The following is a 26848-nucleotide window of genomic DNA, read 5'->3' as shown; positions in this document are numbered from 1 at the left end:
GGGGATTTAAATCCCCCCCATTTCATTTGCATAAAAATGGCTGCCGCTTTTTTCCGGCTCGGAGCTTTGCTGGAAAAAAGCGCCAGTCTAGACACGGATCTTTCAGAAAATAAAGCCTTTTCCGAAAGATCCCTTATTCCTCTTAAAATAAGGAATAAGGGATCTTTCGGAAAAGGCTTTATTTTCCGAAAGATCCGTGACTAGACTGGCGCTTTTTTCTGGCAAAGCTCTGAGCCAGAAAAATGCGGCAGCCATTTTTATGCAAATGAAGCGGGGATTTAAATCTAGACTGCATCCCTTTTCTGTAAAAGGGATGCAAATTAGACAAATTCCGTAAAAGGGATGCAAATTGCGATGTGTCTAATTTGCATCCCTTTTACGGAAAAGGGATGCAGTCTAGACACAGCCTATAAGAATAAGTCTAAAAAGGAGTCTGTATGGCCGTCTGCTTGAACTATAAAGCCCAACTTAAAAATGTTACCAAAGTCTATCTGATTTAGGATTTGAAAGGTTAAGTATTTTAATACTGAAGCCAAATTATTATCTAATATCTAAATCAAGGATCTCAAAATCCCTGCCCATGGGCTATCCTCAGCCAGAGCAATTGCACAATCCAGCCTGGGAGTCATGGAGGGAGGAAGGAAGGGCTGTCTATTCCCATTCCCCATGCTCCATCATTTCCCGGCCTCTTCCTCCCGTGACAACCCGTCCCCCCCTACCTTGAGGACATGGTATCGGGAATTAGGGGGTGGGGGCCTGGTGTGGTATGGCAGCAGCAGTCAGGTCCCTTGCATTCCATGTGGCACCCACCGAGTGCACTCCATTTCCCTGTGCCTCCTGCTACTGTATGTAGGGAGTGTGTGTGTGGGGGGGGGGGGACTCGACTACTACTGCCACCCCCTGCCAAGCCCCCTGGTAATCCTCAAAGCCATGTCCTTGGAGGATGTGGTGCTGGGGGTGGGAGGGAGGAGAGGCCGGGACTTGGAGAATGGGAATGAACAGCTCACCCCTCTGGGACTCCCAGGCTGGATTGCGCAACTGCTCCAGCAGGGAGTTCGAAACCCCTGATCTAAATCCTAAGATCAGAGCTTATTATAAGGCTTCCTTGTTAGACTTCAGTTCTTATAAGATGACTAACTCTTTCCTTTTCCCTCAGCAGACATGATGACCTAACAATCCAGTTCTGTCCACATAAAAAACTAATGTTCCTCTGACATCCATCCTTAAGAGAATGTAGCTTAGGAAAGAAAGTTGGCAAGTCAATCACTAGATTGTGATGGAATTCCGGTATTACTTAGTAACTCATTTTTGATATGGTTATAAGTAAACTTGGTCCTCTATAAAAGACCGTTTAATGAGAGTTTGCTCTCAGCGCTCATAATTATACCATATTTCTTGCAAAGGTAATAGCTACCAAAATATTACTTTCATGGACAGGTGAAGTAAAGAGCAAGTAGTCATCAGTTCAAAAGATGAATCTGTTAATGCCAAGCCCTTGGGAGATTTAACTTGACCAGGCCCTTTCAGAACCTAAGGGCACGTCTACACTGCATCCCTAGTTCGGACTAGGGACTGGAGACGACCGAAGTAGTTAATGAAGCGGGGATTTAAATATCCCGCGCTTCATTAACATCATCTCGCCGGCGCGCTAGTTCAAATCACAGCTGATTCGAACCAGGAAGTGCGTGCCAGGACGCGTTAGTTTGGACTAAAGCCCTTAGTCCGAACTAACGTTACTCCTCATATGTTTATGTGGACAGCTAAATCTTGTATGATTAGAGACCATAAATCCATTGTTATCCATAGATGAGCTCCCCGACTTAGAGAACACATGTCTATAACCAGTCTGTGTGGGTAAGAGAAAAGCAAAGGGAACTCCCAAACACATGTTCAAGGAAGCTAGCACTGCTGGGGACACCTGAATGAGCATATTAAACTGGAGAGAAGCTGAGGAGTACACTGACTTCAACCAGCCCTGAAGCTGTCTAGATGAAGTCTGGCATGCCAAACCATGTACATGCAGAAGGCCATTTGCCCTAGCAATCTGAGACAGTTCCTTACAGTAATAATAAACCCCTGGTGACTATAGAATCCCAGATAGTCCATATGAACTCTACCCTCTGAACTCGGGACAAGACTGACCTTTACTCATTGATCAACAGATCCAAAACACTGAAGAGAGACCAGATCTTGTCTAGTTTGAGTTTTACCTGATTCTTGGACAGAACTTCAAAGCCATTTGGATGCCAAAGATGGCAGTGCTATTACATTGTGCAGTGCACAGCAAGCAACAATAATATATGAGGCTAAAGGTGAGTCATTTCATGAGGAGTGGAAGATTGCCGCAATTTTATCCATAGCCAGAAACTGCACCTATCATTACTAGGGTGTGATCCACACACACAAAGGAAATCTTTTTGGGCTTACATAATGTGTTTGCAGGATGACAGGGATGAGCAGGCATTATAGTGTTCATGAATTTTATGTTTTATAAATACTGTTGATTTATCTCAACACGCAGCATATGGATTACTGTGATGAGGTTTCTTTGTACTGATTTTAATAAAGACTGATTCTGTATCCTTGTTTGCAAATTCAACACACCATTTTAAACTTTCAAATAAATAAATCACAATTTAAAAATCTTTTAGTTAGACCAGCTGCTATCAAGATGTAAAAGACAGTAAACAAAAACTGCATATTAAGATGGCAGATAAAAAAAGGACAAAACTACATAGACTGTCACCATACATTTTCAGTGTTGTTATGTCCCCTATTATGGTGGTCTCCTGGGCCCTTCTAATAAGTTTCCCATGTGTGGGCTGTAGCTGAACAGAAGTGGAGGAATATACCGAGTACGTTTTACTGTTTTCATATGTCCGTTGCTTTTGCTATGGATGCGCCAACTCCAGAATTGCCAAAAGGCTGTATAGACTATAGGCCATGGTAGTGGGAAGGGGACTCAGACCATGAAGATGGTCCTGCAGCTGAAGATAGAGCCTACAGCCTGGTTGCCATGAGATTGAGCGACCACTCAAACAGTCCTGCTGCTGTATTCAGTCTTCTTCACTCAGCCTCTTTTTTTGCTCCAGGAACTGGGAGGCTGCCAAACTTGTCTTCGTCTGGTCAGCCTCCCTTTCTCTCTCTCTCACTCTTTTTCCCCTTCCTTTTGATAAGAAAGCTGGGCATTTTTGGCAAAGTTGATGAACGGCATCACTTGATTATTGACTCTCTTTCTCCGTATCCACTGGTAACAGTCTTCTCCCCCAGGGTTGTAGTTGTTTTTTTTCTGCCCAGCAGAGATGGAAGGGGATGGTAAGGACAATAAGAGCTTATTGTTTGCCCATGAGGAAGGAAAAAAGACATTTCTGCCATTTGCATGGGATGCATCACTTCAAGATTGAAGTTTTATTTTATTCATGCACATTCATTGCCTGGTACAGAAGTTCCAGAAGGCCAACATACACATAAGAGGCACATACCAAAATCAATAAAGAGCATGCATCAATCTGCACATTTGTTCCCTAGAGTCGGAGTGTTTGTATGAAAGATGCTGTTACTGATTTTCTAATCCTTTCAAGTAGTGCAAACCCTGGAGTACATCACTGTTCTGGAGGACATGTTCCCTCTGCTGTCTTTGTACAATGGTATAAAAGTTGGGGCTAACTCTGGCTCCCCACTCAGTTCCTTTTTACTGGGCAAACTCCAATGTAGAGGGGAAGGAGGGTTGGTCAGGTAATGGACATGTGCAACATAATTTTAATGGGCAACACTTACTAACTTTTGTTGTAATTTGTTTTTTTTTCTTTAAGTGATTGCAAATGTTCATTTCACTCCTGATGACATACAAACAGTTCAATCCAGAGCTGAGATCAGAATATACCTGAACAATGATTGAACTCTTCATGTGGACCCAGAGTCATCTGTAACTGCTGTGACAGCATAGTCAAATTCATGTCTGGCATCAGAACCAAGGTTATTTCAGCTATTTGATTTGGCAGATGCAGGATCTTATGCAGTAGTACCCCTGATTGAAGGTTTATGAGTATACCATCCTCATTCAGATTGTTATGCAATACTCTGGGTTTTGTGCTTGTTCCAGTTTTCAATACCTGCTCAAATTCCACATAGAATAGGCAGGTCAGAGACAAAGAGAAGCCTAAGGTGTGGCTGGCTTCATAGTAGTTGATCTTCAGCTGCTTGACTTGTTCCTGGTGCCTCCTCCAATACCAGCCTTTCCAATATACTTTTGATATTTTCTGGTGTTCTTGCTGAAGTAAAATGTTTTACTTTTCCCTCACCATACCAGCATTCATCTGTGTTCCTTTGGCCAGAGAGCACAGCACTTGATAGAGGACTTCTTGTTACTGCAGGTCATAGCTAATGCATGAAAGTGTTAACTGTGTTCCCCCTTGAGCAGTCAATGTGGATATGAAGGATGAAACATCAAGCAGAGCAACTGTATTTGAATCAGGCAGTTTTACCTTGTTTCTGGGAATTTGATGGGAAGATGGGGGATGAAAGGGCTAGAACACACAGCCTAGGGGATTGTTGCTAGCACTGGCAGCGTCTCCAGGCACAAGCATAGCTTTAGCTACAGTCATACTGCAGAATGAGTGGGTTTGGACCTGTGCCATAGACCTGAGTCCTGAGAGGTTTCTGGCTGAATTATAAGACTTTTGTGTGTATGGATGGTAGTGGGGTTTGAGCTCAAGCCTGAATCTGTGCCCAGGTCTACCATGCAGTGTAGATACCCTCCATATCATGAGAAAAACCTGGTCGCTTCTCATTTACATAAATGAGGAAGATGACTACCAGTCTTCTATTAGAGGGTGAGCTAGTCCTTTACCCCATCCAGAGATCCCATATGTGAGAGTAACAGGCACAGTGGCCATTTACAACAAGCTTAGCGCAGTCCCATTCTCAGTAGAAAACTGGGTGATGGTGTTTCCAGATTGTTCGAAGCTGTAGGTCTCACAAGAAGTGCTGGGAATGAATAAACAGCTTTTTCTTTAGAGCAAGAGGGACCTGGAAAGAGCATGTCCTGTGGTGGGGCTCTTCAGTCAAAGGACCTATGAAAAAGTCTGGGAAGAAGCTTAAAGTAATAGCCAGATAAGTGCCTCTATGTGAGGGTCATTTGACTAGATGTTGAGAAATCCCAAGAAGGAAAGCTAAGGGCCATGGAAAATTCACAGCTGAATCAGATGCTCATTTTGTCATCTGGGGCCAAAGAATGAGGACAGCAGCTCTACATCAGATATAGGGGACTACTAGTATATGCTTTTATTATAACCCAGAGGATTTGGGAATTTGCTTTGATTTGGAATTTTTGTTTTTATTGAGAAACGCTAACCTGATAGAAGCAGTGTAGCTGGAGACCTATTCAGATTTGCTAGTGAGGGAAATTTAGGCAATGGACACATTCCTTGACAAGAAACTGGGATCTGGACACAAAGTGTTTTATTCCTGAGTCCGTCTATCTATCCTGATATTGTTACCGAAAAACAGAGAGAAAACAAGCAGGAATGTCATAAACCTGAGGGCTGTGAGTTTTGAACTTTAGGAGACTTACAGCAAGCTTCTAGCCTTGAGTAGACTTCTATATGCAGAAGTATTGTGAGGACAGCAATCCAGAGAGGGCCTTTGACTGTAGTTGGAAAGGAACTGGTGAGAATGATCTGGGGCTTGTATGTTCAAAAGGAATTAAGAAGGAATATATTACCACTCCAAAGGACAGAACATTGAATAAGTGATCCCCACATTTCTTGAGCAGAAATATTGTAATTTTTAGCTATAAAGGGGCAAAGTGGACCCAATTTTTCTCTACTGAAACATCAATGGTTCAAGTCCTTTGTGGGTCTACATTACAAAAGGTTTTGTAAAGAATGGTTTACCTTCTTGAGCTTCGTTGGAGCTAGGATTGTTTTACACATCTCTGGACAAGATGCACCACCCAAATTCAAAATCAAGCACTAAAGGACATAATGTGATTTTTTAAAATGTTTCCTGGAGCATTCAGGGTCAAATCATGGTCCTACTGAATTCAGCTGAAGTCTTGCAATTTACATAAGTGAGACCAGGAACTAACAAACATAAAGGGCTATTTTGTGCCCTTAACCATGTTCGTGTGACATAACTGAAGTCAAAATGAGAGGAAAATGTGCCCATTATTGATATTTTACCATCTATTAACACCCAGCTGCATATAGTGCTACTAGTATTGTATGTTTTTACATGAATCTCAAGCCATAACATATATTCAATTGCTAAAAGATGTTTACATATATTTATTATAATTTTAGTATCAATTTTTGAAACTATTGTTCACAACAATGAATGGGTATTGTCCAGTCAGACATGTAAGAAATCTAGAATTTATATTTGGTTTCCATCACATCTCTGATGTTGTTTAAATTTAACTTAATTATATATACAGTTATTTTATCACTTACAGTTATATCTCAATGTGTTTTAAGCATTCAGTATAATTTTTAATCTGGATGTGGAAGCTTACATTAAAACAGTTCTGTCTTGATCTAAACTTTTAAAATAAGCTTTTTGAAGTCAATATTTCCTATATGTAAAATCCTAACAGATATTTCCATGAAATAGTAGCTATTTTGTAAACATTACAAAGTGATTATATATTTTCACCTCTTTGTTCAAAGATGTTTAGAAGTAGTGCTTATTGTTCAACCTGAGTAGAATTTTGGAACCAGTATCCTAAGAAGTAGATTCTGTAAGCAAAAAGGTAAATTACGAATGTATGATAGAATAGTCACCGCTAGATTACAAAATATATTTAAAAAAAACACTTGACAAACATGGTACAGACTCTGCTGTGGCACTGTATGCTCTAAAAGCTGCAGGTACATTTTAGAAAACACTGATGAAGCCATTATGGCTCCATCCATTTGTTCATAGTATATATCATTATTCAAGAAATTTAAGAACCATAATGATGGAAAATCACACAGAAAGAAAAGAAAAGGAACATGGACTTTGTCAGAAACAAGGGCTACATTTTTATTCAAGAGGTCCATAATGATGGAAAATCACAGTGAAAGGCAGAGACGAAACAGGGATCCCATAAAGGACATGACACCCCACAGTAGCACAAGTAGCAGAACTGTCATAGCAAGCGCATAAAAATAAAGACAACAAAATTAACTAGAGAAGAACTGGGTTAGAGGATGAAGCACAAAACAGAAACAAATCACAGCAAATGCTGAAGATTAATTTCAAATAATCTACTGACAATAAGCCGTGAGACAAGCTACATCAATATTAATGAAGCTGAAATAGAACTCCAAACAACCACAGCCACAAAATGGCACACAAAGCATTTTCTTTTAAATAGATTGTAGATTGGATCACAGGGGCATCAGGAAAATGAACAGAATTCACACAAAAAAAATCATTGCATGGCTAGCAGTGTGATAAACAATTACAACATAAATCCTAAAGATAAACTAGAGAAGATTAACCATCATGGTAAAAAAGCAACAACATTTTTTCAACAATTTGTAGATGGGCGAGAGAGAGGAGATGAAGAATTTATTTTGACCTCTAATAATATAGTGACATTTTAAAGAATCTTGCATAGCTTCAAGTCAGGCTGGGATTTTCAAACTTGCTTAAGAGAGTGAGATACCCAACTTCTCTTAGTAAACCCTATCAGGCAATTTTGAAAATCTCACTGATTAGTCATCCTCAAAACCTCTGCAAGAATATTTCCCACTTTATGGTTTCATTATATATGAAGAAAGAAATTATTTGTTGTTTCCAACATTGAAATGAAAAAGGATAAATAGGTATTCTATATAAGTTGGCAAGTTAGAAATCTGAACAACCACAGAACTAAATCTTCTTGCCAATATTACTTAAGCTACCCAACTCACATTAGGCAGCCATGACTATAGGCTATAGGGCTTTCAGTAATTCTGGAATTCTTGACATGAAAAATTTCTGCCCATGAACTAGTCCTTCCTTTCTAGTCATATAGCACATAGCTAGAGATGAGGGGGAACTCATTTAAAGACCTGGTTTCTAAAAAAAACGTACACAAATGTGTAATTTCTCAAATGACAATACATAACATAATAAATTGTTATAAGCAGCACAACAATTTTAGAATAGCCACTGACTTAAGCAAAAGTTTTACTTAAAATAATGGCAAGATAGGTTGAAAATGCCATGTATATGAGAATGTAATTGGTTTGTATCTCTGATGGAAAGAACAGTGTTTTTGATGGCTATGTGTTTTTGTTTTTCTTTACGGAGGCTGCAAACGAGAGGCTATAATTAAACCTTAATTTTCGGGTAAGTCTTTACTGTAGGCTTTACCTAGATCTGGGCATCTTGGTCTGGAAATCCAGGTTAGCCAAGCGTGGATATATGCATCCACAGTATTAAGCCACTCTCAAGTATAGTTAGGGCCACACTGATGTTGTATTAACCTGGATTAGGCACTGAAATTTCTTGGGTATATCACATGGTTCATAGCACTGCACTGCTCTATTAATTATTTCATAGTGTCTTATCTGCCTGTCCTCCCCTGGCCCTTGTGAGGAAGTGTTCTTAGCTCACTGGCTCAGTAAACTAAAACATTTCCAACCTGGCATGTATCAAATTGTTTGTGAAGATGTATCAGTTGGTAGCAAGAGATGGCACCAACTCAGGAAGATGACTTATTCTAGTTGTTGACATTAATGCAACACTCATATGTGGTCCATCAGGTGAATGTGGGGCATGAGACATAGTACACAACAATTTGCCAGCAGCTTGTCACCTTGAGAAGACAACACTGTGTCTTGTGGTATGTCTACACTGCACACTTATTTTGAAATAAGATATTCTAGAACAGTTATTCCGATAACTTATTTCAAAATAGCACGTCTATACTGCAGGAAAGCCTAAAAATTAGTCTGAGGCAGGCTTCCTTAATGCAGATGTGCTATCTTGATTTAGAGCCCCAGGAGGCACTGGGGAGGGGCTATTTCAAAATAGCAACAGTGGAGTATTTTTGGAATAGGCATTATTCCTCATAAAAGAGGCTTACAGATTTTTGGAATAAGCCATCCATTACTTCAAAATTATTTTGAAAGAATAGAATGGCTGTGTAGACTCTTGCATTGTTATTTCAAAATAATGCTAGTTATCTCAAAATAACAGTGCAGTTTAGATGCTTCCTTCATGAGGCGATCATACTAACTATATGCAGACATGGTGGAATGGAAATAGCTGTGGCTAGGCTTGATAGCTGTGAATTCCCCCTATACTGACTGGTGGTTTTGGAGCAGGACCACAGGCTCAGAGTGGTGGTAGTACATCATATTATAGACCTGAAATGAGTAATGGGTATAGAACTTCCACATGAGGAAGGACAGCATCATAGAGCTGTGTCAAAGACTTGCCTGATCCTCCAGTAACAGGAGATGTGAATGAGAGAGGCTATGCCAGTTCAGAAATGGGTTGTTATCTAGAAAGTGGGCACCCATAATGATTAACTAGGTAAGTAATCAACTTCCTATTGGTGAGTTACTGTTGATACTGTAGCGATGAAGGTTTGCAAGGCAATCATTTTTACCCATGGGCAGTGAAGATTGCTAATGTCCCTGAAATATTGGTTAGCTTTGAATGAAAGTGGTTCCTAAACCGTGCAATGGGCACTGATGGCACATGTATCCAATCTCTGCTCCTGTGCTTGATGTACATAAAAGTAAACTGGAAAACATGTTAGTCATGCAAGAGCTGGTTCATGAACACTAACATGGGATGCCCTGGAAGGGTACATCATGCTAGGATAATAATCCCTACTTTGCATGCATGCAGCAGTGAATGCTACAATACATCAGCAATTGCATATTTAATTTATTCTCTCTGTTTAGACTCCAGTGTGGAACACACAAGTGTAGTGAGGAGGGTGCGGATAGTCAGGGAAATGGTATTTTGTTTGCCCTCCACTGAAGCAAAGCCGACCCCGCAACACATATGTGAAATAATGAGATTAGTCATAAACTAAAAAAGCTGTCTCACCTATGTCTCACCTATAACAATAACAACGCTGTTGAGGTATCTGGAGTGGCTCATGAATGGGGGTGCCACTCCCCGGGCAGACTGTTTAAAAACCCAGGTATAAACCCCAAATTGGTTGTGTTCTAAAATTACATTTTACTAACCATGTATTGTTTGAACTCCTCAAGCACCATAAGAGATTTAAAATGGAGTCACAGAGGGTGTGTCTAGACTACAGGGTTTTGTCGACAAAATTGGACTTTTGTCGATAAAACTATACCTGCGTCCACACTGCCTTTGAGTTATGTCGACATAACGTCGACAAAACTCAGCAGTTTTGTTGATGTATGTAAACCTCATACTAAGAGGAATAACGCCTTTTGTTGACAGAGTTCTGTCGATAGAAGGCATTGTTGCATCTATACTGTCCTTTGCGTCCACACTGTTATGTTGACAAAGCGGCTTGCTTTGTCGACAGAACTGGATGTAATCTAGACACTCTTTGTCGACAGAAGCTTTGTTGACAGTATTTGTCGACAAAACTTCTGTCAACAAAACCCTGTAGTCTAGACGTACCCAGAGAGTCCTCTTGGTACTCCAATCTATCATTGCCACCCAGACAAGTCTGGTCCCATGTGATGCTTCCTCACATGAAAAATTAAAATAATATTTAGGTTATTTCCAGTCACAAAGGATCAGTCACCATGCCCAGTCAATTGCACTTCAGCTCACACATCAAAGACAATGCCTGTAGTCAATCCTTTGATAAACTAACTAAAGATTTTTTTTTAAAGAATTACTTACAAGGTTAAAGCAGGCAAACATACACACACAAATGAGTTATAGTCTTAGGTTTCAAAATGTATACACAGCTGTTATAATGTTCAAGTTCTCTATGACTATCTGAACTAACCCAAGTGAAGGAACTTGGGGATCCTTTGTTTATAGTTAGAAATATTGCCCTATGCAAGTTCCAGTTGGGTACTCTTTATTCTCTTCTATCAGAGCTCAAACTGTGATGGGATGATGGTTGTGCACATCCCTTCCTAATAGAATCAATAAAGTCTTCTGTCCACTGATGTTCCACAATGGTTTCTCTGGTGTCTATAAGTCGTCTTTTGTTGGGTAGGAGATGATACCTCTTGTGGTAACCTAGTATTTCACACTAGGTTAATGCTTCTTTTCTCCCTGTGAGGGTTTCTAGTTTCATAGTAATCACTTTTCTAGTTATAAATCAAACACTTAAATATTACCTTTATAATATGAGGTACAGATATTAAAAGTGATATTAATGTATTAGCAAATCACAGGTATTTCATAAAGTCCTAACACTAAATACATTCATATAAATAATATGTTTTAACAAAACTAACAAAGAGGTTAGCCAAACTGGTTTCCAGCTATGCATTTGTCAATGTTCAGTGAGGCCTATGGGCCTTGCATGAGCTGGTACTTAGTCGGCCAGCATCACAGGCATCATCATCTAACTAGCCAGCTGTGATGCTTCTTTCTTCCTGACCCATTTCTTGGTCTCCCCCGCTGAACAAATCCAAACTGAGGGCATAAAAGCTGTCTCCTGAAGCAGTTGATGATGTCTGCCCCAATTCCATCAGACCAGCAGTGCACACAGTTTGTTCAGGATCTTCTAATTCCTCTACCCTGCTGAATGCCCTTTTTGATTCTTTCCTGCACTGAGTTGCTGTCTGATTTATCCCCTTCTCTTCTAGCCTTTTGAAGATGTTCTTGGGTGGTGCTGATTTTGGGTACATCTTCCCAAATTGTAGAATTTACTAATTTCACACCAGACACCCACTAGAACTTTGTTTTGAGCTTCTGGGCTACTATCAGCAAGCTGGGATGAGAATTTCCTGTAGGTAATCTCAGTTTAAGTGTTATGTAGACATGGAATAGAATGCAAGGAATATGGGTTGAAATGCTCATCCAATGTGCATAACCTAGTAGTTACAGAAGAAAAGAGTGGGAGGGCAGAAAAACATGGCCCCAGAGGAACTGGGGGAATTCATTGGAGGATTATAAGCACCTGAGTTGTATAATTTGGGTTACAGTTTGTGTGCACCCTGCAAAATGTCCAATTCTGAGGTAAAGCAGCTTCTAGGCTCTATGTTACAACTCAGTGTTTCCAAAATGCTGTTCCGCGGAACCCCACGGTTCCGCAAAGTGAAAATAAAGATTCTGCAAGAAAATTCCATTACAATAACATTTTATGGTTTAAAATATAATAATATTTAAGCATTTATGAATTTTATTAAAAACAATTTTCATTTGTGTTTGCCACAATAAGTGTCCCTGTGTAATGCCATCTTAGGGTATGTCTACAGTACCCCGCTAGTTCGAACTAGTGGGGTAATGTATGCATACCGCACTTGCTAATGAAGCCCGGGATTTGAATTTCCCGGGCTTCATTAGCATAAGCGGGGAGCCGCCATTTTTAAATCCCCGCTGCTTCGAACCCCGTGCAGCGCGGCTACACGGGGCTCGAACTAGGTAGTTCGGACTAGGTTCCTACTCCGAACTACCGTTACTCCTCATGAAACGAGGTGTACCGGTAGTTCGGAATAGGCACCCTAGTCCGAACTACCTAGTTCGAGCCCCGTGTAGCCGCGCTGCACGGGGTTCGAAGCAGCGGGGATTTAAAAATGGCGGCTCCCCGCTTATGCTAATGAAGCCCGGGAAATTCAAATCCCGGGCTTCATTTGCAAGTGCGGTATGCCTACATTACCCTCCTAGTTCGAACTAGGAGGGTAGTGTAGACATACCCTCCGAGAGTAGGGACAATGATGTCACTAGTCAGCATTGCATGCAGTCAGTCAGTAGTGCGATCACCTGTTATATACCACCATAAATCTCCGTATTCATTCTCAGGGGTGTGGATCACGTGGGTGACTGAATAAGAATATACTAGCACCGTGTCGGACAAAGTTGAAGCTTCAGCTGTGAAACCAGTTGCTTGGATGGGAGTGTGCAGGCAGTACTCTCACAAATACTTTACTTCAATATAGTCACATGATTTCTTGTATTTAAAAATTTAACTGTGATAAATATAAATCGACTATGATAGATTAATCTACATATCTACAATACATAACAATAATACTTATTTGTAGTCTATTTTTTCAGCTCCATATATAAAACTATTGCTAGGGGTTCTGCAAAATTCTTTTGAATTTAAAAGGGTTCTGGGGCCAAATAAAATTGGGAAACACTGCTGTAACCTAAAGGTAGTCCGAATTCAAAGCTCCTCCAAAAACAGGCAAAAGGTTTTTGTGTGGGGATAGTAGCATGGCTGTTAGGGCTAAAAATTAAGTAAGAGCCTGGGTTAACTTTGCAGTGAAAACATACCCACAACAACCTCACTATCCATCACAGAAAGGGGACAATTTTTAAAAGTGGAATATGGTAATTGTTTATATCTCATAGCAATACTACACAACAGCTTAGAGAGGAAGTGAGGAATAATTTTCCAAATTAAATTATTGGAGTGCAGCTTTATTACTCTGTTAACTTTTCTCAGATAGAGAATTAGGAAGTAAGCTACAATGTAGCTGAGATGGCTCTGTCTTAAACAGTTAGATGCAGCAAAGTAATTACAAGATCCACTCATAAAAATGAGAAAACTGTTGTGAAATTTAAAATATTATTGTCCAAGTCTTCAGTTGCAAGCTGAATCACTGAGATTTTCATGGTACAGTAACTATATACTTGTTTTGTGATTAGTTTAGTATTTTCACAGGAATTGGAGGATTCCCTGAGCTATTGGGTTCTACACAAGCTTTAGGCTTTTGTGTGTTACAATCTTTGTCTGCAAATTAGCCTTACTACCTACGTCACTATAACCCCCCAAGGTAGAATGGGAACCTAGAGGCCATTCTAATAGGATTGCAGTGCTCATATCATATTCCTGAATCTTACTGAGCTGTACACCCACTTGATCACCCTAACAATGTACTTGTACATCAGGCAGTGCCTCTGGGAGATGGCTGCTGCCTCAAACTCCCTAGACTTTAATACATCTTTTCACTGCAGTGAAATTTTTCCACCAAGATTCATACTGTCTTTCTTACCTGCATAGCTATGATGCTCTTTGCTGCTCTAATGAATGAGGCTACAGAAACATGTCACAGCTCCTTTGAGTGCACTACACTGACCTCTGATAGCATCCAGCCAGTTTTAGTCTCCATCATTATTGTAGAAAGTGCTATCTTTAAAGTGACATGGCTGTTATAATCTTGCAAGAACTCCAGCTGACATGGGTAAGGTTGCAGCCTGTTCCAGATCTTAAAGAACTCTTCTGTATTTAGTGTTTTTTGAATAATGTTCCTTTTTCAGCTATTGTCCTTGAGTAACTTTCTTTTTCCCCACACCCCAGAAATACAGACTAATGATGTAAAAGTAATAGTCAATGGTATCCTAACATGTTAAGTGTATCAAAAAATACCAGAGAAAAATTACTCAATGGGGTACTTCAAAGTGTTTTTTGTTTTTCATTTTCCAATCTTTTCTCAAATTACATAGAGTAAGTCAAAGAGTAGTTATTTCATCGCATATGATGTGTATATTAATCTTTTCCAACCTTACTGATGCAATTTATCAGATAATCCTATCATAGTCTTTCTTGTCACTAAAATGTACTGAATACTGTGGGACTGACTCTCTACTGCCTAGATCTGGTATAGTCACATACACCAGTATATAGTGATTAATAAGTGTTCCCAAACCAAATGTGTAGCATTTGCAATCACTTTGCACAATTGCTGATGGCTACCCCAGATGCATGATGGTGGAGTATCAGGCTCTATGTGAAAATGCTTGTATGCTTAGCTTTTCTTTTCTTTTTTAAAGGGTGAAATAAGAATACATATATTTTGAAAATAAAAGGTAGGATTGTTTAAGAGAAAAAGAACAAATTATGGAGTTTCAAGATGTCACTATTCCTATAACAGTATTCTCTAAAGTAAGGCATTTTTTCACTTGAAAAGAGCTGAATATGCATTAGTCTTGGCCCAACTTGAATTTAGGAGCCTTGTTTCTTCTAAAACCAATTCTGAGTGCAATTTATCCAAACCTGTTTTACTACATAATGTTTTATTGAAGAAATAGGAACTGACTGTGTTGATATAGGAAGGAAATATATAAAAGCAGTATTCTTCAAACAAATTACAATGCCACTGATATTTTTATTGCCATGTAGCAGTTCACCACCATAGAGTCACTTGGGAAAACAAACTATGCACCAATCTTTGCAATGTGCATTTTCTTCCTTCCTAAAGCCTTGATTCTTCTGGGTGGCAAAGTCTTAACAAATGAAATAATTTTATAATAAATCTTAAAGAAGATGTCCCCTCCATAGACATTTCTGTCAGAATTTCAGATTCGTTTCACCTAAAATATGGCAATTACAGTCAGTATCCAGTAATAGAGTTCAAACTCTGATTTAAAAAACCCCCTGCATCTCCACAGGGCTTATTCTTTCAAGATATTCATGCTGGGTTGTTGATTCTCTTCAGAGATCTGGTGAGCACAGAAGTGTTGAACAGAGTATTGGAACAAAGTCCAAAAAATTTCCTCAAGGTTTCTTCTTTTCTAGCATTCCTGTCAGTATTCCTGGATTCTCCAGAGATCTAGAAAGATAGCCCAAACAAACACGCAGACACCATTCTCCCTGCCTCTGAGACTGCTGCTTCCACTTCTTCCATAGTCTCTGCATTCTGAGAACAGGAAGTGGCTTTTGTCCTTTCTTAGGATTTGTTCTGGCTGGTCGAGACAGAGGGGAGCTGTGTCCTGCTTTACCCTGCCCTGCTCACCCTTCCAGGCTCCAGTCCCCAACACTAAGTACAATGGACAGTGGGTTTGTCTTTAAAACACCAGCTGATACTTTAGGACCACTTCCTCCTTCGTATCCATTCTTTCTTTTGTGCCCTGGTGATGAATTTGCAGGAACAACCCTGAAATGGGCTAGAATGGTCCTGATGCTGTCTGCAGCCCTAAAAGGCTAGTATATCCCACAACCTACCTCCTAAAACATACACTATTTTCTTTGCTTTTTGATGTAATATACTTGCTCTTACACTGTTTTCTTGTTGGGCTAATGAAACTGTCTGAAAACTGGGCCTATAATTCTGTTGTTTCTCAGATACTGCACCTTAAGCCAATTTTTCCTCTTCAGTAGACTCTCTTCTTTGCTATTCTCACCACAAATCACAATTAAAGTGATGTAACAGCTTGTGACATCACCTCTGTTTTTTACATTTTGAATTGAAGTTGAAATTGCCAGTCCAATAATTTAGCCATAGACACTACTATGTGGAAGATTCTGAACAGATCTGACATTCTCTATCCATCCTTTGCTTTGGCTTTTCAAAGACTGGGTGCACTGCAGATGCTACAGAAAAGACACCTTATGTAAGTGTAGCAAATTTTGTGGCTAATTTAGGAGCATCACTGACTGCAACTCCTCCATTTTGCATTTCTTAGCACGAAGGACAATGAACCACAAGAGTGGAGTAAAAGTACAATACAAAGTATAAACTGTAATACAGAAAATAGAAGAACTTACTTGAATCCAGAAATGGAACTGTATGAGTCCAGGAAATAAAAAAAATTGTCACATTAAAACAATTACTATCCTTGGGAACAAATCAGTCAGGTGACACTGATGTGTATCCTTAAACTCTGCTGAAGTTGATGAAGTTTGAAAGTGCTCACCTCCTGGCTGAATTGTGCCTTAAGGGGAGCTGTGCCCTGTGCCATTTTAAAATGTCAGTGTTTCCATTCCAAAGAGACATCCAGTTCTCTTCAGGTAGCCAGATACCCCCATCAGCCAGGACTTAGAACATGCAAAGGCATCGTTGCTCCTCCAGCCCCCATGGTTGTACTTGGCACTGCTTAGTCACCGCAAGGATCAGCATCTCTGTATTTACTCTTTCAATTCTATAAAACCTCTCATTTTTACAATTTATAGTGACCTGGGTGTAAATATATGTTGTAGGCAGCAAAGAGTATGTTAGTGGAACAAACCATAAGGTGTCTGCCTTATTAAGCGGTCTTAAACATTTTTTTAATTGAGTAGAGTTGCTGGAAGACTAACTTCTGCACGTGTACAATAAACTATACTTCTTCAGTATATTTGTGCTGCAGAATGAAATTATCTTTAAGGTCACCTCTGTCTAGATATTGTTTTTATCAACTTTTACAAGAAATTATATATGTGTTATTATGAATTAATGTAAAATACATTTGTCAGTTTATACTGCAGCTTTCATCAATATTAAAGTGCTGTACAGAAAAGTACTCGACACAGTGTCTCAAAACAGACTTGAAAACAGAAATATTTTAATATTTATCTTTAAAATAGGGAGAGATTAACTGGTGTGACTGTTACATTGCAATGATAGACCCCCAACCCTGCAAACACTTAACTGTTTAACTTTTCTACCATAAGTAGCCTCACTGAAACAGCAGCAGTGGCTAGGATCTCTCTCTCTCTCCTTCTCTGTGTGTCTCTCTCTCTCTGTCTCTCTTTGTTAGAGCTCATCTATACTCCCAGCTATCAGGTCTAGTGTTGTATGTATTGTAGGATCCCTATAAATGTTCTTCTCTGACATAATGCTGCGCGTGGGAGGGATCTGGTTTATAAATAGACTATTCTAATTTTTATTGCCTTTGCTACAAAAACACAGCTCCTGGCACAGAGAAGCCTCCAGAAATAGGAAAATTTAAGTCAAAAGAAGACAGAGAAAGGAGAGGGATGTCAGCACTTTCCAACCTGCCCTCAAAGTAAGAAAAAAAATTAAAAAGTAAAGGGAAAAACAAACCCTGCTATTGAAAAGTTCTCTGAAATAGAGAAATAAAGAAATAGTAATCTCTTGCTGCACATCTAATGACTGATGAAATACCAACAGAAATATGAAGAGTTTTAAAACAAATCAACAAAAATAACTGAGTACAATGTGACTACAGCAAGCCTGTGCCAAAAAAAAAAAAAAAAAAAAAAAAAAAAAAAGGTTAAAGACCAGCCAGTGTTAAAATATAAAATTGAACATATTTCATACAGTGGATATATCATGATGCAGGGACATGTATTGCTCAGCACAGTCTTAACTAATGGAAACAGGTGTACTTATGTTGAAGAACAGTCTTCAAGTGTATAACTGATCCACTGGACAGGATACAAAAATATTCTTAACAAATTTGATGAGGTGTTTAACAGCCTGGGATGTATTAATGCTATAAATTCCCATGTGCTAAGAAAAATAGTCTGTCTCACGGAGTGAGTCTCAAGTTATTTCATACTGCAACTCTTTTCTGTACTGGGATCACCACAATAACGCTCTCCCATCCATCCAGGCTGTAGTGGATCCTGATCCCAGATGGAGTTTGCACTATCCAGGATGCAAACTTGTATGAAATCAAATAAATGTTTAACTTGATGAGAGGGATAACATTAAATGTTACTGAGCTGAATTAGAGCACTGGTTGTCTGGTCAATGTAAAATCAAACAAGTTAAGGATTTTTATAAATTGAAGAGGTTTGAATAAGGCTATCCCCTGAGTCCAGTTGAGAAGATCATGCCTCATCTTTAAAATGCAAGTGACAAAGGACATCCAGGGTCTCACCTCCATATTGGGCCTGCAACCTGTCTAGAACCATCTGACAACTTAAATCTACCATTTTGGAAAACATTGGTAAAGAGCAGGCAAAGTGCTTCCTTGAAGTAGACTCGGCCATTCTTGTATTCAGGACAAAATTTACTAGTAATCATCCATTTTAGCCAACAGAAAAACCCCCACATCTAATAAAATCTCTTTGGGACTATACAGTCAAAATGTTTCTCATGATAGGATTGTTTTCAATAACACATAGCACAAGATCAGAAATGATAATCATAGTCCATAGTGTCCATAGTGGTGTTAACAAGTGTAAGAATGGAACTGAGATTTCCTTTCCTAGTCAGATATGAATGAGCTTTCTTAATGCATGCCCACAGTAGCAGGTTGGATGTTAGTAGGTTGTCTGAGGCTCAGTAGGAAGGCAGAAGATAAAAAAGGGAGTGAAACTGGTTGATTAGCGGTAGCATCTAGAATAATAAAATACTAAAACTGGAAGGGACCTCGAGAGGTCATCAAGTCCAGTCCCCTGTCCTCATGGCAGGACCAAGCACCATCTAGATCAGGCTTGGGCAAAATATAGCAGATCCAACTTGCAGAAGCAGTAGGGAGACCCAGGCAGGCTCCCCTGCTTGCACCAAAGCCCTGTACGCCACTCAGAAATGCAGCTGTGGGGCACTTTCTCTTTGAGCCCAGAGGAGAGGGGGGAAGATTCAGACACTGTTCCTGCCCCCAGCACAATCCTATTGGCCAGTTTCTGGACAGAAATTGACCAATGGGAGCTGCCTGTTTAAATACCAGGCAGCTACCCTCCTGCTCTCTCAGGCGCATGGCTGAGCATGCAGAAACATTTTAAGCTCTACAAACAGACTGGTTTGGCTGCTAACTGGTAAGTCTCCTGGCCAGAACCTACCTCTGCACCCAGCCTCCTCCCTTCCCTAACCCTCTGCCTCTCCCCCACTCTTGCCCTGCTACTCCACGTGAACCCATACCCCTCCCAGATCTGGACCAATCTCCTGCCCAAGATCACACTCCCCTTCTACTCTAGGTCACATCCCAAAACTTGCCCCTCAGTTCCCTGGCCTGAGTCACAACTGCCTCCTTCACCCAAACTTCCTCCCAGACTCCATTCTCCCTCCTTCACCCCACTCCCTTACCCCAAGCTCCCTTCTGTACCCATCCTCCATGCCAGACCCTCCATCTCCTCCCATAATATCATGGATGAGTGTGGCCCTCGACTACTTTCCAAAATCTTAGAGTGGCTCCCTATCAAAAATTATTGTCCACCCTGATCTAGATCATCCCTGATAGATGTCCAGCCAACCTGCTCTTAAATATCTCCAGTGATGCAGATTTCACAACCTCTCTAGGCAATTTATTCGTGTTTAATGACCCTGGCAGTTAGGAATTTTTTCCTAATGTCCAGTCTGAACCACCCTTGCTGCAATTTAAGCCCATTGCTTCTTATCCTCTCATCAGAGGCCAAGGAGAACACATTTTCTTCCTCGTCCTTCTAACACCCTTTTAAATACTTTAAAACCACTATCATGTCCCCTCTCGGTATTTTCATTTCTAAGCTAAACAAGCCCAGTTCTTTCAGTCTTTCAGACCCTATAGGTTATGTTTTCTAGACCTTTAATCATTTTTGTTGCTCTTCTGTGGACCTTCTCCAATTTCTCCACATATTTCTTGAAATGTGGTGTCCAGAACTGGACAGAATACTCCAACTGAGTCCTAATAGAGTAGAGTAGAGCGAAAGAATGACTTCTCGTGTCTTGCTCACAACACACCTGTTAATGCATCCCAGAATCATGTTTGCTTTTTTTGTAAGAGTGTCACACTGTTGACTCATATTTAGTTTGTGGTCCACTATGACCCCTAGATATCTTTCTGCAGTACACCTTCTTAGATAGCGATGAGGAGTCCTGTGGCACCTTATAGACTAACTGAAGTGTAGGAGCATAAGCTTTCGTGGGCAAAGACCCACTTCGTCAGATGCATGTAGTGGAAATTTCCAGAGGCAGGAATAAATATGCAGGCCAGGATCAGGCTGGAGATGACCAGGTGGATCCAATCAAGGAGGATGAGGCCCACTTCTAGCAGCTGATCTGGAGGTGTGAATTCCAAGAGAATAGAAGCTGCTTTTGTAGTTAGCAAGCCATTCACAGTCTTTGTTTAATCCAGAGTTGATTGTGTCAAACTTAAAGATGAACTGTAGCTCAGCAGTTTCTCTTTGAAGTCTGGTCCTGAAGTTTTTTTGCTGCAGGATAGCTACTTTTAGATCTGCAATTGTGTGTCCAGGAAGATTGAAGTGTTCCCCTACAGGTTTTTGTATGTTGCCATTCCTAATATCAGATTTGTGTCCATTGATTCTTTTACGTAGGGACTGTCCTGTTTGGCTGATGTATATAGCAGTGGGGCATTGTTGGCACATGATGGCATATATTACGTTGGTGGATGTGCAGGAGAATGTACCAGTGACAGTATGGCTGATCTGGTTAGGTCCTGTGATGGTGTTGCTGGTGTATATATGTGGGCAGAGTTGGCACCGAGGTTTGTTGCAAGGATTGGTTCCTGAGTTCGAGTTATTATGGTGCGGTGTGTAGTTGCTGGTGAGAATATGCTTCAGGTTGGCGGGTTGTCTGTGGGCAAGGACCGGCCTACCTCCCAAGGCCTGTGAGAGCGAGGGATCATTGTCCAGGATGGGCTGAAGATCACTAATGATGCGTTGGAGAGGTTTTAGCTGGGGACTGTAGGTGATGGCCAGTGGTGTTCTGTTGGTTTCTTTCTTGGGCTTGTCCCGTAGCAGGAGGCTTCTGGGTACACGTCTGGCTCTGTCAATCTGTCTCCTCACTTCCTCGTGTGGGTATCGCAGTTTACAGAATGCTTGTTGAAGGTCTTGTAGGTGTAGGTCTCTGTCTGAGGGGTTGGAGCATATGCGGTTGTACCTCAGTGCTTGGCTGTAAACAATGGATCGTGTGGTGTGTCCGGGATGGAAACTGGAGGCATGCAGGTAAGTATAGCGGTCGGTAGGTTTTCTGTATAGGGTGGTATTGATATGACCGTCACTTATTTGTATCGTGGTGTCCAGGAAATGGACCTCCCGTGTAGATTGGTCCATGCTGAGGTTGATGGTGGGGTGGAAGCTGTTGAAATCATGGTGAAATTCTTCCAGAGTCTCCTTCCCATGGGTCCAGATGATGAAGATGTCATCGATGTAGCGTAGGTAGAGAAGGGGTGTAAGTGGACGAGAGCTGAGGAAGCGTTGTTCCAGGTCAGCCATAAAAATGTTGGCGTATTGTGGGGCCATGCGGGTGCCCATAGCAGTGCCACTGGTCTGGAGGTATATGTTGTCACCAAATCTGAAATAGTTGTGTGTGAGGATAAATTCACAGAGTTCAGCCACCAGTTGTGCTGTGGCATCATCAGGAATACTGTTCCTGACAGCTTGTACTCCATCTGTATGTGGGATGTTTGTGTAGAGAGCCTCTACATCCATGGTGGCTAGGATGGTGTTTTCTGGAAGATCACCTATGCATTGTAGTTTTCTCAGGAAATCCGTAGTGTCACGAAGGTAACTGGGAGTGCTGGTGGCGTAGGGTCTGAGCAGAGAGTCCACATAGCCAGACAGTCCTTCAGTAAGAGTGCCAATGCCCGAGATGATGGGGCGTCCGGGATTTCCAGGTTTGTGGATCTTGGGTAATAGATAGAACAACCCTGGTCGGGGCTCTAAAGGTGTGTCGATTTGTTCCTGTGTTTGTTTGGGGAGTGTCCTGAGCAGATGGTGCAGTTTCTTAGTATATTCCTTAGTGGGATCTGAGGAAAGTGGCCTGTAGAATTTGGTATTGGAGAGTTGTCTGGCAGCCTCCTTTAGGTAGTCAGGCCTGTTCATGATGACAACAGCACCTCCTTTGTCAGCCTCTTTGATTATAATGTCAGAGTTGTTCCGGAGGCTGTGGATGGCATTGCGTTCTGCACGACTGAGGTTACCAGGCAAGCGATGCTGTTTTTCCACAATTTCTGCCTGTGCACGTCGGCGGAAGCATTCTATGTAGAGGTCCAGACTGCCATTTCGGCCCTCAGGAGGAGTCCATGTGGAGTTCTTCTTCTTGTGCTGTTGGTGGGAAGGTATCTGTGTGTCAGTGCACTGTTCAGTGTCGTGTTGGAAGTATTCCTTGAGACGGAGACGGCGAAAGTAGGCTTCCAGATCACCGCAGAACTGTATCATGTTAGTGGGGGTGGCGGGGCAAAAAGAGAGTCCCCGAGATAGAACAGATTCTTCTGCCGAGCTGAGTGTGTAGTTGGAGAGATTGACGATATTGCTGGGTGAGTTAGGGGTACCATTGTTGTGGCCCCATGTGGCAGGTAGGATTTTAGACAGCTTACAGTCCTTTTTCCTCTGTAGAGAAGTGAAGTGTGTAATGTAGATCTCCTGTCTTGTTTTAGTAAAGTCCATTTGTGCAGAAGGTTGGTGTTTTATGAGAGACTCCAGATTGGAGAGCTCTTTTTTGATGTTTTCCTGTTTGCTGTACAGGATGCTGATCAGGTGGTTCCTCAGTTTTTTGGATAGTATATGGCATAATCTCTCACTGTAGTCTGTGCAGTATGTAGATAGCAATGGATTTTTCACCTTCAGTCCATTTGGTATAATGTCCATCCGTTTGCATTTGGAGAGAAAGATGATATCAGTTTGTACTTGTGCAAGTTTCTTCATGAGGTTGATAGATTTCCACTCCATACGGCTAAATGCAGTGCCTTGCATGGTGTCAAGTATCAGAGGGGTAGCCGTGTTAGTCTGAATCTGAAGAAGCGATGAGGAGTCCTGTGGCACCTTATAGACTAACTGAAGTGTAGGAGCATAAGCTTTCGTGGGCAAAGACCCACTTCGTCAGATGCATGTAGTGGAAATTTCCAGAGGCAGGAATAAATATGCAGGCCAGGATCAGGCTGGAGATGACCAGGTGGATCCAATCAAGGAGGATGAGGCCCACTTCTAGCAGCTGATCTGGAGGTGTGAATTCCAAGAGAATAGAAGCTGCTTTTGTAGTTAGCAAGCCATTCACAGTCTTTGTTTAATCCAGAGTTGATTGTGTCAAACTTAAAGATGAACTGTAGCTCAGCAGTTTCTCTTTGAAGTCTGGTCCTGAAGTTTTTTTGCTGCAGGATAGCTACTTTTAGATCTGCAATTGTGTGTCCAGGAAGATTGAAGTGTTCCCCTACAGGTTTTTGTATGTTGCCATTCCTAATATCAGATTTGTGTCCATTGATTCTTTTACGTAGGGACTGTCCTGTTTGGCCGATGTATATAGCAGTGGGGCATTGTTGGCACATGATGGCATATATTACGTTGGTGGATGTGCAGGAGAATGTACCAGTGACAGTATGGCTGATCTGGTTAGGTCCTGTGATGGTGTTGCTGGTGTATATATGTGGGCAGAGTTGGCACCGAGGTTTGTTGCAAGGATTGGTTCCTGAGTTCGAGTTATTATGGTGCGGTGTGTAGTTGCTGGTGAGAATATGCTTCAGGTTGGCGGGTTGTCTGTGGGCAAGGACCGGCCTACCTCCCAAGGCCTGTGAGAGCGAGGGATCATTGTCCAGGATGGGCTGAAGATCACTAATGATGCGTTGGAGAGGTTTTAGCTGGGGACTGTAGGTGATGGCCAGTGGTGTTCTGTTGGTTTCTTTCTTGGGCTTGTCCCGTAGCAGGAGGCTTCTGGGTACACGTCTGGCTCTGTCAATCTGTCTCCTCACTTCCTCGTGTGGGTATCGCAGTTTACAGAATGCTTGTTGAAGGTCTTGTAGGTGTAGGTCTCTGTCTGAGGGGTTGGAGCATATGCGGTTGTACCTCAGTGCTTGGCTGTAAACAATGGATCGTGTGGTGTGTCCGGGATGGAAACTGGAGGCATGCAGGTAAGTATAGCGGTCGGTAGGTTTTCTGTATAGGGTGGTATTGATATGACCGTCACTTATTTGTATCGTGGTGTCCAGGAAATGGACCTCCCGTGTAGATTGGTCCATGCTGAGGTTGATGGTGGGGTGGAAGCTGTTGAAATCATGGTGAAATTCTTCCAGAGTCTCCTTCCCATGGGTCCAGATGATGAAGATGTCATCGATGTAGCGTAGGTAGAGAAGGGGTGTAAGTGGACGAGAGCTGAGGAAGCGTTGTTCCAGGTCAGCCATAAAAATGTTGGCGTATTGTGGGGCCATGCGGGTGCCCATAGCAGTGCCACTGGTCTGGAGGTATATGTTGTCACCAAATCTGAAATAGTTGTGTGTGAGGATAAATTCACAGAGTTCAGCCACCAGTTGTGCTGTGGCATCATCAGGAATACTGTTCCTGACAGCTTGTACTCCATCTGTATGTGGGATGTTTGTGTAGAGAGCCTCTACATCCATGGTGGCTAGGATGGTGTTTTCTGGAAGATCACCTATGCATTGTAGTTTTCTCAGGAAATCCGTAGTGTCACGAAGGTAACTGGGAGTGCTGGTGGCGTAGGGTCTGAGCAGAGAGTCCACATAGCCAGACAGTCCTTCAGTAAGAGTGCCAATGCCCGAGATGATGGGGCGTCCGGGATTTCCAGGTTTGTGGATCTTGGGTAATAGATAGAACAACCCTGGTCGGGGCTCTAAAGGTGTGTCGATTTGTTCCTGTGTTTGTTTGGGGAGTGTCCTGAGCAGATGGTGCAGTTTCTTAGTATATTCCTTAGTGGGATCTGAGGAAAGTGGCCTGTAGAATTTGGTATTGGAGAGTTGTCTGGCAGCCTCCTTTAGGTAGTCAGGCCTGTTCATGATGACAACAGCACCTCCTTTGTCAGCCTCTTTGATTATAATGTCAGAGTTGTTCCGGAGGCTGTGGATGGCATTGCGTTCTGCACGACTGAGGTTACCAGGCAAGCGATGCTGTTTTTCCACAATTTCTGCCTGTGCACGTCGGCGGAAGCATTCTATGTAGAGGTCCAGACTGCCATTTCGGCCCTCAGGAGGAGTCCATGTGGAGTTCTTCTTCTTGTGCTGTTGGTGGGAAGGTATCTGTGTGTCAGTGCACTGTTCAGTGTCGTGTTGGAAGTATTCCTTGAGACGGAGACGGCGAAAGTAGGCTTCCAGATCACCGCAGAACTGTATCATGTTAGTGGGGGTGGCGGGGCAAAAAGAGAGTCCCCGAGATAGAACAGATTCTTCTGCCGAGCTGAGTGTGTAGTTGGAGAGATTGACGATATTGCTGGGTGAGTTAGGGGTACCATTGTTGTGGCCCCATGTGGCAGGTAGGATTTTAGACAGCTTACAGTCCTTTTTCCTCTGTAGAGAAGTGAAGTGTGTAATGTAGATCTCCTGTCTTGTTTTAGTAAAGTCCATTTGTGCAGAAGGTTGGTGTTTTATGAGAGACTCCAGATTGGAGAGCTCTTTTTTGATGTTTTCCTGTTTGCTGTACAGGATGCTGATCAGGTGGTTCCTCAGTTTTTTGGATAGTATATGGCATAATCTCTCACTGTAGTCTGTGCAGTATGTAGATAGCAATGGATTTTTCACCTTCAGTCCATTTGGTATAATGTCCATCCGTTTGCATTTGGAGAGAAAGATGATATCAGTTTGTACTTGTGCAAGTTTCTTCATGAGGTTGATAGATTTCCACTCCATACGGCTAAATGCAGTGCCTTGCATGGTGTCAAGTATCAGAGGGGTAGCCGTGTTAGTCTGAATCTGAAGAAGCGATGAGGAGTCCTGTGGCACCTTATAGACTAACTGAAGTGTAGGAGCATAAGCTTTCGTGGGCAAAGACCCACTTCGTCAGATGCATGTAGTGGAAATTTCCAGAGGCAGGAATAAATATGCAGGCCAGGATCAGGCTGGAGATGACCAGGTGGATCCAATCAAGGAGGATGAGGCCCACTTCTAGCAGCTGATCTGGAGGTGTGAATTCCAAGAGAATAGAAGCTGCTTTTGTAGTTAGCAAGCCATTCACAGTCTTTGTTTAATCCAGAGTTGATTGTGTCAAACTTAAAGATGAACTGTAGCTCAGCAGTTTCTCTTTGAAGTCTGGTCCTGAAGTTTTTTTGCTGCAGGATAGCTACTTTTAGATCTGCAATTGTGTGTCCAGGAAGATTGAAGTGTTCCCCTACAGGTTTTTGTATGTTGCCATTCCTAATATCAGATTTGTGTCCATTGATTCTTTTACGTAGGGACTGTCCTGTTTGGCCGATGTATATAG

At 41.7% G+C, this 26848-nt stretch overlaps 1 protein-coding gene across 2 annotated transcripts in view; it reads right to left on the bottom strand.

Moving 5' to 3' along the window:
* Nucleotides 1-26848, bottom strand: part of SP9 (Sp9 transcription factor) — a 72144-nt gene that overhangs the window by 31372 nt on the left and 13924 nt on the right. Inside the window, exon 1 of one of the 2 annotated variants that reach the window (XM_075933655.1) lies at nt 6655-6750. The exons of the other annotated variant lie outside the window; for it this stretch is intronic. The gene's annotated coding sequence lies outside the window, so the exon portion shown is untranslated. Of the gene's footprint in view, nt 1-6654; nt 6751-26848 lie in introns of those variants that run through there. 2 annotated transcript variants of the gene reach the window in all.

The sequence above is a fragment of the Pelodiscus sinensis genome, chromosome 7, assembly GCF_049634645.1.
Source record: "Pelodiscus sinensis isolate JC-2024 chromosome 7, ASM4963464v1, whole genome shotgun sequence".
NCBI classification, from domain to species: Eukaryota; Metazoa; Chordata; order Testudines; family Trionychidae; genus Pelodiscus; species Pelodiscus sinensis.
Note: the sequence above shows the minus strand (reverse complement) of the source record. Positions and strands in the feature narration are given on the sequence as shown.